Raw genomic sequence first — 10,675 nt, 5'->3', positions numbered from 1 at the left:
CAAGTTGCCCTCACTTCTTTTACCTTATTATCCTTACATAACCATTTCAATCGTAAAATATGAATGGGTCGTGTGTTAAACTTTTATTTAATGCCAAACGAAAATAACTCATATTCCATATCAGGCGTCAGGCTAGTCAACGGCAATTAGGGAGTGCACTGCATCTGCTATTCTGTCGGCACTAGCGACCAATCTTCATTAAATGATCTAACCACGTTGACCCCTTTTCGCAAACATTATGTTTATATTGACAACAACAAGGATCCAACACTCATATGATAAGTTAGGGTAATTCATATTGTTCCCTCATGACAACAACTAACTATGATGCTTATCTTGATTGATTGGTTACCTTGATAACAATCATAGTCATTTGGCGTTACAGGATTCTAACTCCAAAATATTATGATGCTCCCCTCACCATTCATTTTGCACACCATTGGAGTGTCCAAATATGAAAATGGACTTGTGTTAGACATTAAGTAATAGCCAGCTAAAAACCACATACCCCATCACCCACTGACGCGTAGTGAAATGGATAGCTACATATATTCACCTTGAAGAAATAGGCGTTCGCCCTGCTATATAGATATAGCAACCACCCGATACAACATTACGATCAACGCTGGTGCTAACAACACAAGCACACCCAAAAAAAAAATACAAGAGAAAATAAGAGAAAAAATGCCAACAACACCGGATCAACGAAAGCTACGGCACCCTGCGACCGCTGTGCCCACCGAAGATAACCACCACGCTCCAAAGCTACCGAGTTGCCATGTACCAAGCACCACCTTCACGAAGGGATGCGACGATGACGACGCTGCTGTCCGGACGAATCCTAGGATTTCTCCCGGTACACGGAGGGTATTGGGGGGAGAGGGTCACTCGACGCCCTTCAAGAAGGATGGCGGCGCCCGCAGGCGTCACCGCGTCGGTACCGGCAAGACCCGAGATGGATTTCTCCTGACCCCTCGCGCCCACCACTCTGGACCAGCCTTCGGCTCCACCACACCTGCCGCCCACCAACATGCGCCAACACAGTCACGAGGACACCGCCGTTGTCTCACCACGGCCAACGAAGCGAGGCCGGCCGGATCCCAAACGAGACACCCGTAGACAAGGACTAGCAGCACCGCAACCACGAGGGAGGGAATAACCTCCACCGGCTTAGGCGGTAGCAGATCGTAGGGCCTAGATCTGGGCCAGCCGGGCGCCGCCGGCCGCCGCCGCCATGGGCCGTCACCACCGCCAAGGGGCAACGCCACCGCATCGCCGCCGTCCAGATCCGCGCCGGAACGCCGCCGGCCGAAGGGCTCCGCCGCCAGGTCCGCACGCCCGAGCCCGGGTCTAGGGATGGGGGAAGAAGGGGGGCCGCCATCGCCGGACTGCGGGGCGCCGCGTGGGCAACGCCCGACCGCGCCCTCCGGCGGCAGCGGCGAGGGGGGGGGGGGGGCGGCGACTCGCGGGGAGGGGGAGGAGAGGGGAGCCGCCCCGGTCGCCTCGCTCGGGGAGGGCAACGCGGGGGGCCGAGCTTGGGGACATATATTCACCTTAACTCCTTATCACCAGCTGCTACTCAACATTTAAGTGTCTAACCCACGTTAACCCTTCTACCAGCATCTATCTATTTTCTTCAAAGAAAATGGACCAATTGGCAAACCTATCATACTATCCTTGCTCTTGTGTTTCTGAAATCTAGCCGTGATGTCTATCCTTGACTTTTCACTTATCTCGAGTCCAGAAATAATTTTGTATGGCACTATAACTTCATTTACCCACTCTCATTCTTATCATACACCTCGATACACACACGTGATTTACCGCAGTTACCTTCTCCATATTTTAGGCCGACCAATTGATATATGTTAAACATGGAAGAATTGCGTCTTTAGTACAGAATGCCACCTACAAACACATACATTGTTTTGTTCACATCATCTTCCATTGTGAAAACACAGAACCAGTTGGTACATAAATACTAGTATATTCACCTTGGCTCCTTGTTTCCTGCAACTCTATCCATAACTAATCAATTGTGTGTCACATCTCTTACCTTTTGTAGCCATTCACATTATCCTCTTGTCACAGGTATTGTCTCACTGCATTTTGCCTCCTATTCTCATAGTGCTCATCCATGAGCATTGAAGTCATGCACCCCTTTCAGTTTCTTTTGTTCATCTATTTACCTAATATATTCCATAACAAGAGAATGTTTCAAATGTAAAATGTCCAAGGTCAACTACAAATGGTAATGGCTTCCATACAACAGAAATACGACTACTTATGCTAGATCACTAGGGATGGAAACACGTGGAGGAATGGGATTCATTTGTCCTATAGAGGATGGCTGGTCTGGTCCTTATCAACTCCATGGGTTCTAAGTTATAACACGGTTCTTTACATGATGTTTTTCTTCTAAGTGCCAAAATGAAGTTTAATGTATTTGTGTGGGTGCTTATTATCGAAATTTTTAATGCGTGAAATATGCTGAAGCGGAGACAATTTAATATTGCTGGTAAATATTATTCTTGTCTCCTCTGTACTACTAATGCTGAAGTGTGAAGACACCAGTGTAAACGCATAGTTTCCATTGGCCCTTTAGCATTTCTTGTTGGACACGCCTCCAAATCTATTGGACTCCAAAAGCCACGCGGATTGCTTCGTTGCAAAGCTAATCAAAGTGGGCGTTTGGTGGTAACTTTTTTTAAATCTTAATTATCATAGCTTGGAATTTGGAAGGAACGCTATAATTGCACTCTTGAGGTCACTTGTTGGATCTTGTAGAGTTCATCGCTAGCAAAATGAACTTGCCAACACATCTTGATAATAGCTCCAAATCTCAAACCTACATGCTGAAGGAGGTCAGGTCAGTGGCATGACGTAGAGTAAGAGGGCATGGGAAGCAGAGCTGTGTAGAGAAACTCCTGTGGGAACGGAGGAGGGTCTGAAGAACAGAGAACATGACACTGCTCTCCAACCAAGGACAGCATGTGGCAAGCTGTTGCCATGTAATTAAGTCATAGAATGTAATTATTTCTCAAATCTTTATCCAGGAAAATATTAATCATCCAGCACATTTAGCTAGCTCCAGGCGAACAAACCTTCAAGTCGTTTCAACCACAGAAAAGCTAAAGTTCTAGATACCAAAATAGCATGAAATTAAAGGCCCTGACAGTAGCCCAACAGGCCAACACACAAGACCAAGGTTCTTTGAGGCCCTGACAGCAATCAAGCAGCAACTATATATCAGGCACTTAGCTGTGCAAGTAATGTCAGACAAAACACAATTGTGACACAAACAAACAGGTGCAACTTAAGATTTACGACCAATTGCGCAGCAGAGATCAAACAAACAGCCTTTCGGGAAGAGATCAACTGAATAACAATTCAATAACAACATTACAATAAAAAACGAGAGTTGGCTCAGAGAGCAAGATGAATACAACGACGCACATAGATGAATAATATAATACTTTCAGGAAACTAAATAAATAACGAGAGATCGATCGCACGATATCTGGCCATGCACAGCGGCTGGAGATCCTCATCCCTCCTGGCTTACATGGGAGGGAAAGGACTCGAACTGAACCCCAGATCGGAGAATTGCGTCTGAATCATCATATCACCGCCCGAGAAGCTGGCGCCGTCGTGGCGGAAAATATCCTGTGGAGCTTAGGCTTAGGTGCACCTCCTTATCTAGCCATTCATCTATGCATCGCGATTCGTGCAAGAACTTTTATCTTTTTTGTTTCTTCCAAATAAAAAAACATATGAACTTCAAACTTTGCAGCACAACAAAGCATTCTAACTAGAATGTGGGAAAAAGCTTTCAGATTTTTTTTTTGCATCATAAGTACTAAAAATAACATTTTTGAATAAAGAAAATCATATTTTTTATATTTATGTCGGTCAAAAAAATCTATAAGTTTTTTCTCTCATTGTAATAAGAATGTTTTGCTATCTTGCAAAGTTTGAAGTTCATATGTTGTTTTATTTGGAAGCAACAAGAAATAGAAAATTTCACGCTGTAAGTTAGTTGTCTAGCACGGATCTCAAAACTATATTGAAGGGTATGGATAGAGGGTGTCTATGAGCCTAAGCTCTAAAAAATCCACGTCCGTGTCGTGGCTGGCATTGCCACCGTAGACCTGGGTGCCGACGTCCCCACCGGAGCTCACCGTGTCAAGCCAGACTTCCTCCTCCTGCGGTGACGCCAGATACAGCGGCGGAGACCCCATGTCGATGTTGTCGGTGCTGACGCATGGAGCTGGCGGCGGCGCCTGGACATGATTTTTTGCCATGCGTTCGCCGAGGCTCTTGAGGAGCTCGTCCACCTTCCAGCCAACGCGGGCGAGCTCCTCAGCGCTGAGGTCAACGAGGCCTGGGTGGTTGCCGTGCATGATGTTGTAAAGGAGGTACCTGATCTCGCTGTCTTGGCACTCACGGCGAGCCCTGTCAACCTGGTCCCGGAGCTTGGCGATGCGCTGGGTGAGGAATGCCTCCTAGTCCAACGTTTTCTTGCAATGCCCCAGCTCCGGCATGCTTCTGAATTCATTCAGGATATCCACCGCCTCGGCGTGGGAAGGGAACACCTTAGGCTCCGCCAAGCCCTCGCCATACACCACCACGCAGGTCTTGACATCGCACATGGTGGCCAGCTCGGTCGCCTTTTTCATCAGGCTCCCGCGCCGGGTGGAGTCGTTGGCGATGAGGGTCACCTTCTTGCGAGCCATATCCGGCAAAGGGATAAAACTAGCCAAGGTAAGGAAAGTTGCTGGTTTAGGGAGGGAGGAGGGGTAGATTTATAGTGGAGAGATCGCCAAGGAATTAATTTCATGATATGGCAATAGATTGTGAGAATATTGCATAAGATTTACTGCCTTAATTGTGCCCATATGTAATTTTGGCACCCATTTAAACCGCCCTTTATAACTTTGTATATTTGGCGTCCATTTAAACCTTTTAAATTTACTTGTGTGTGACCGTTGGCCCCTTGTATCACAAGAGCGCGGCAAATGGTACGCGCGCAGATGGTTTCCCCACGATGTAATCGTTTGTTTTGCAATGCTTCATGTGCGACGGATGTCATCGCACTAAGCGCATCAAGCCGTGCAAACGAATTGAGCGAGCACAAGTCAATGTTGGTCCTATCCAACACGCAAAAGAAAGACGTTATTAACCAACAACATGAAAAGCCATCGAAGATGTTTGTAACACGCGCCTCCTATTAAGCGAAAAAGGTAAACATCTAGGGACGATAATGGGGTTCATAACTATAAGTAGTTATTCGTTATCGCTAGTGCGTCAATTGCACCAACGAGCCTGTCATTGGTACTATATGCACAATTTGCGTGCAAATTAGTGACCTGCAGTGATTATTTTTGTCCAACCTACTATATGACAGGAGGAGCCGACTTGCTCAGAATACCACAACCTTTGAGTTGTAGGAGAACATATGACCACCTTCCACACAGTGGTTATATTCATCCCACCTAGTATATGCCAGGAGGACCTGACTTGCTCAGAATACCACAACCTTTGAGTTGTATAGGAGACCATATTACCACCTTTCAAACAAGAAACACCGTTTTTCCTTCACCAGGCTGGTGCCTATGCATTCAACATGTACCCTCGAGTGTACTTTAAGCTGAAGTAGCCCCGTGCGACTTTTCCCCTACTAAAGTAGACCGCGGTAACTTCTGAACTCTACCAAGTTGTATTCGGATGGGCTCGATGGAGGGCAGTCAAGGAAGGAGGACTTGAACCCGGTACGCATCACATGATAGGAGGTTCACATGTAGAACAACTAGTGCGATGGCCAACACTTTTTCACAGGTCTCCCTAGCCTCCCAAAATATGTGATCTACTTTTGCTTTTGTAAATTTCTCCATGGAGTGAGTCATTCAGAAGCCAGGGGAAGGTGTGGAAGCGTGACTACCGTCATCTTTATTATGGAACTCCGAGAGTGATGTGAGCCTCTTTCCCATCGTGGAGGGCCTGGCCGCCTAGGAGTATGATGAATCAACTCCACGCTTGGTATGAGTGAGTTATTTCTCGAATTCTGTGGTTGTTAGCCTGTGAGACAACCTGAGATGGTCCTACTTTACACCGACAAAGGGCGACATCCAAGTGTTGGGCTTATACTTGGACGGTGCTCGGCTCATCACGATGCTGGAGTTCCCCATCCCCATCCCTAAGTCTGCCACCCATCGTGGGTTGAGGTTGGCCATGACAAAGCACTTTGCAACGCGTGGGGGGGGGGGGGGGCACCTGGACCTGGGTTCCATGGTGAAGCTCCTCTAACTATTTCGTGCCCTCTAGATTCGGGGTTGCCCGATTTTGTTCAACATTGCCATATGTAATTTTGATATGGCGACGGATTGAAAGAATATTTCATAAGATTTAATTTTCTTCCTTAATTGTGCCAATATGAACACACATTTAAACCTTCCTTCTGTAACTTTGTATATTTGGTGTCCACTTAAATATTTTAAATTTACGTGCGTGGACCGTTGGCCCCTTATATTTTGGGGCGCAAAAAATCGTATACGCGCGAACAATTTCCACATGGCGTAGCAATTCATGCTATAACGCTTCTTGTGCGACGCACGTCATCTCGCTGAGCTCATCAAGCCGTGAGATATGAATGGGCCGACACATGTCATCTCAGAGAGCTCATCGATCCAACAACAGTGTTTATAGCATATGCCGAGTTAAGACAAAAAAAGTCGACTTCTACAGGAAAAATAGAGTCAATTAGTAAGGATTCCCTACCGATGGCGAGCCAAGTGCACCAACGGACCCGTCACTAATAAATATGCACAACTTACACACCAAACTGGTGACCCTCACTCATTATTTTCGTCCCATCTCACAACCCAGTCCAGTCCCGGGCTCCCGACTCAATGCAACTACATACTGCATACAAAAAATATAAGACTTCTCTTTGCTCTCCCGGTATGATGCCTTCAAGGCCTCTTGCACTCTCTGGATGCCACTATCGGAGCTCTCCTATACTCAATTGTACTTGAGCCATCACAAACTCTCCCCTAACAGAGCCCCTCTCCCCATATCCGAGAAAGTGAACATAGGTCTCGGATCCAGACTGTTGGATAGCAAGTACCCCTCAAGCATATGGCCTCCACTAGTCGCGAGATCGGTTGTTGTATAGCTTGATGTCATGAGTAGTTTGAGTGTCTCAGGTGCCCAATGGCTTGCGGTGGGAGCACTTGCACCACTGCGCAGGTTTTCTGAGTCGAGTTGCAATGACGTGTAGAGGAACCTACTGATGTCAAGATCCCAAGGCTGATGCCTCCAAGCAACCTACTTTTCCCAGTGTGGCCTCCCACTAATAGACCTGCCTCCTGCAACCTTCCCGAACTAGATTCCCATGCCTTGACGGTGGCAGAAACGCGATAAGCAACATCGAGCAGTTATGAAAGCGACGTGGCATGGAGCTCCACCTGTCGGACAACATCACATCATTGAACTGGAAAAGTTACGACCATTCATTGGTGTAGTACACACATCACTAAAAGGGTGAAAGTGATGGTACTCAGAGGTAATTCCCAACATAATAATGAGTTTAAAAGGCAAGATTCTAATACCAATAATACCAAATTCACCCTATAATCCTCCACCCTCTCCCAAACTAGCAGCACCCCAACACCCCCCCACCCAACACACACAAACACAAACACACCCATTGTTCATATCTCATCCACCAGAGCCCCCCTTGGCCTCCTCCACTAGAGCTCCCCTCCCCCAGATTCTCTCTCACAAAGCCCCTCAACCCCTCTCTCAAATGTGGGGGACTCACCTGCCAGATCTAGGAGTCTTTGAGTCCCTAGCCAACTCGAGTGTTGCACCCCTTCAATCCTCCCTCCACCACCCGTGGAGAACTCAGTGGTGGTTCTAGTTGGAGTAGTGTGCTACCAGGAAGAAACACATGTTGCAACGACACGTGATCAAGCACATTGTGTTTCTGAAGTTGTGCCGAAATTTTCCTTATATGTGGACTGAATCTGGTTCCATATATTCAGGGTTGAATATGCTTCTACTAGCTGTAGTACTCACTTTTAATAGTGAATGAGTTCTTTCTACCATTCCATGGTTGTCAGCCTGTGAGACAACTTGAGATTGTCCTCCTTTGTACCAACAGAGACGACTTCCAAGCTCTGGACTTCTACTTGGGCGAGGCTTGGCTCTTCGAGAAGATGGAGGGCCTCCATCTGAAGGAAATATGCCCTAGAGGCAATAATAAAGTTATTATTTATTTCCTCATATCATGATAGATGTTTATTATTCATGCTAGAATTGTATTAACCGGAAACATAATACATGTGTGAATACATAGACAAACATAATGTCACTAGTATGCCTCTACTTGACTAGCTCGTTAATCAAAGATGGTTGAGTTTCCTAGCCATGGACATGAGTTGTCATTTGATTAACGGGATCACATCATTAGGAGAATGATGTGATTGACTTGACCCATTCCGTTAGCTTAGCACTTGATCGTTTAGTTTACTGCTATTGCTTTCTCCATGACTTATACATGTTCCTGTGACTATGAGATTATGCAACTCCCGAATACCGGAAGAACACTTTGTGTGCTACCAAACGTCACAACATAACTGGGTGATTATAAAGGTGTTCTACAGGTGTCTCCGATGGTGTTTGTTGAGTTGGCATAGATCGAGATTAGGATTTGTCACTCCGATTGTCGGAGAGGTATCTCTGGGCCCTCTCGGTAATGCACATCACAATAAGCCTTGCAAGCAATGTGACTAATGAGTTAGTTATGGGATGATGCATTACGGAACGAGTAAAGAGACTTGCCGGTAACGAGATTGAGCTAGGTATTAAGATACCGATGATCGAATCTCGGGCAAGTAACATACCGATGACAAAGGGAACAACGTATGTTGTTATGCAGTTTGACCGATAAAGATCTTTATAGAATATGTGGGTACCAATATGAGCATCCAGGTTCCGCTATTGATTATTGACCGGAGACATGTCTCGGTCATGTCTACATAGTTCTCGAACCCGTAGGGTCCGCATGCTTAAAGTTCTGTGACGATCGGTATTATGAGTTTTTGTGTTTTGATGTACCAAAGGTAGTTCAGAGTCCCGGATATGATCACGGACATGACGAGGAGTCTCGAAATGGTCGATACGTAAAGATCGATATATTGGACGACTATGTTTGGACACCGGAAGTGTTTCGGGAGGTTTCAGACATATACCGGAGTACCGGGGGATTACCGGAACCCCCCGGGGAGTATAATGGGCCTATTGGACCTTGGTGGAGAAGAGGAGGGGCGGCCAGGGCAGGCCGCGTGCCCCCTCCCCCTCTAGTCCGAATTGGACAAGGAGGGGGGGCGCCCCCCCTTTCCTTCCCCTCTCTCTCCTCCTTCCCCCTTCTCCTACTCCTACTAGGAAAGGAGGGAGTAGGACTCCCCCCTTGGCGCGCCCTCCACCTGGCCGGCCGCCTCCCCCCTAGCTCCTTTATATACGGGGGCAGGGGGCACCCCAAGACACAACAATTGATCATTGATCTCTTAGCCGTGTGCGGTGCCCCCCTCCACCATAATCCACCTCGGTCATATCATAGCGGTGCTTAGGAGAAGCCTTGCGTCGGTAGCATCATCATCACCATCACCACGCCGTCGTGCTGACGAAGCTCTTCCCGGATTCTCTACTGGATCGTGAGTTCGCGGGACGTCACCGAACTGAACGTGTGCTGAACGCGGAGGTGCCGTATGTTCGGTGCTAAGGATCGGTCGATCGTGAAGACGTACTTCTACATCAACCGCATTGTTAGAACGCTTCTGCTTACAGTCTACGAGGGTACGTAGACGACACTCTCCCCTCTCGTTGCTATGCATCACCATGATCTTGCGTGTGCGTAGGATTTTTTTTGAAATTACTACGTTCCCCAACACCATCCCACGTGTGTTTATATTGGATGAATCACCCAAGGATTAATTACATGATATGGTATCAAATTTGAAGAATATTGCATAAGATTTACTCCCTTAATTGTGCCCATATGTAATTTTGGCACCGAGTTAAACTTTCCTTTTAACTTTGTAAATTTGGTGTCCATTTAAACCTTCTAAATTTACGCACGTTCAACCGTTCGCACCTTGTATCGCAAGAGCACGGCATATTGTACGCATGCAAATGGTTTCCACGCAACGTAACGGTTCGCTTTGGAATGTTTCATGTGTGACACATATCATCCCACTGAGCTCGATCATCAAGGCGCACAAATGAGTTGACTGGGTACAAGTGTATGTTGCTCCTATCCAACAGGTCAAAGAAAGACATTATTAACCACCGACCTGAAAAGCCATCGATGATGTTTGTAACATACACCCTATTCAGCGAAAAAGTAAACATCTAGGGCCTAAAATAGGGTCCATAACCATAAGTAGTGATTCCTTATCGCTAGTGGGTCAATTGCACCAACGGACCTGTGATTCGTATGATACGCACAACTTATGCAACAAAGTGGTGACCCAAAGTGGTTACTTTTTCCCACCTAGCATATGCCGAGACGACCCGACTTGCTCACAATAGCACAACCTTTGAGTTCTAGGAGAACATAAGACCACCTTCCAAACAAGAAGCATCATTTTTTTCTTCACCAGGCCATGTGTTG

The 10,675-nt window shown here is 46.7% G+C and overlaps 1 pseudogene; it reads right to left on the bottom strand.

The window, feature by feature from the left end:
• Positions 1–3,561: 3,561 nt before the first annotated feature.
• LOC141025436 (agamous-like MADS-box protein AGL80) lies at positions 3,562–4,736 on the bottom strand (annotated as a pseudogene).
• Between the last annotated feature and the right edge of the window lie 5,939 nt (positions 4,737–10,675).

This window comes from Aegilops tauschii, chromosome 6 (genome assembly GCF_002575655.3).
Source record: "Aegilops tauschii subsp. strangulata cultivar AL8/78 chromosome 6, Aet v6.0, whole genome shotgun sequence".
Taxonomy (NCBI): Eukaryota; Viridiplantae; Streptophyta; class Magnoliopsida; order Poales; family Poaceae; genus Aegilops; species Aegilops tauschii.
The sequence above is the reverse complement of the archived record's forward strand: the minus strand, read 5'-3'. Positions and strand labels throughout refer to the sequence as shown.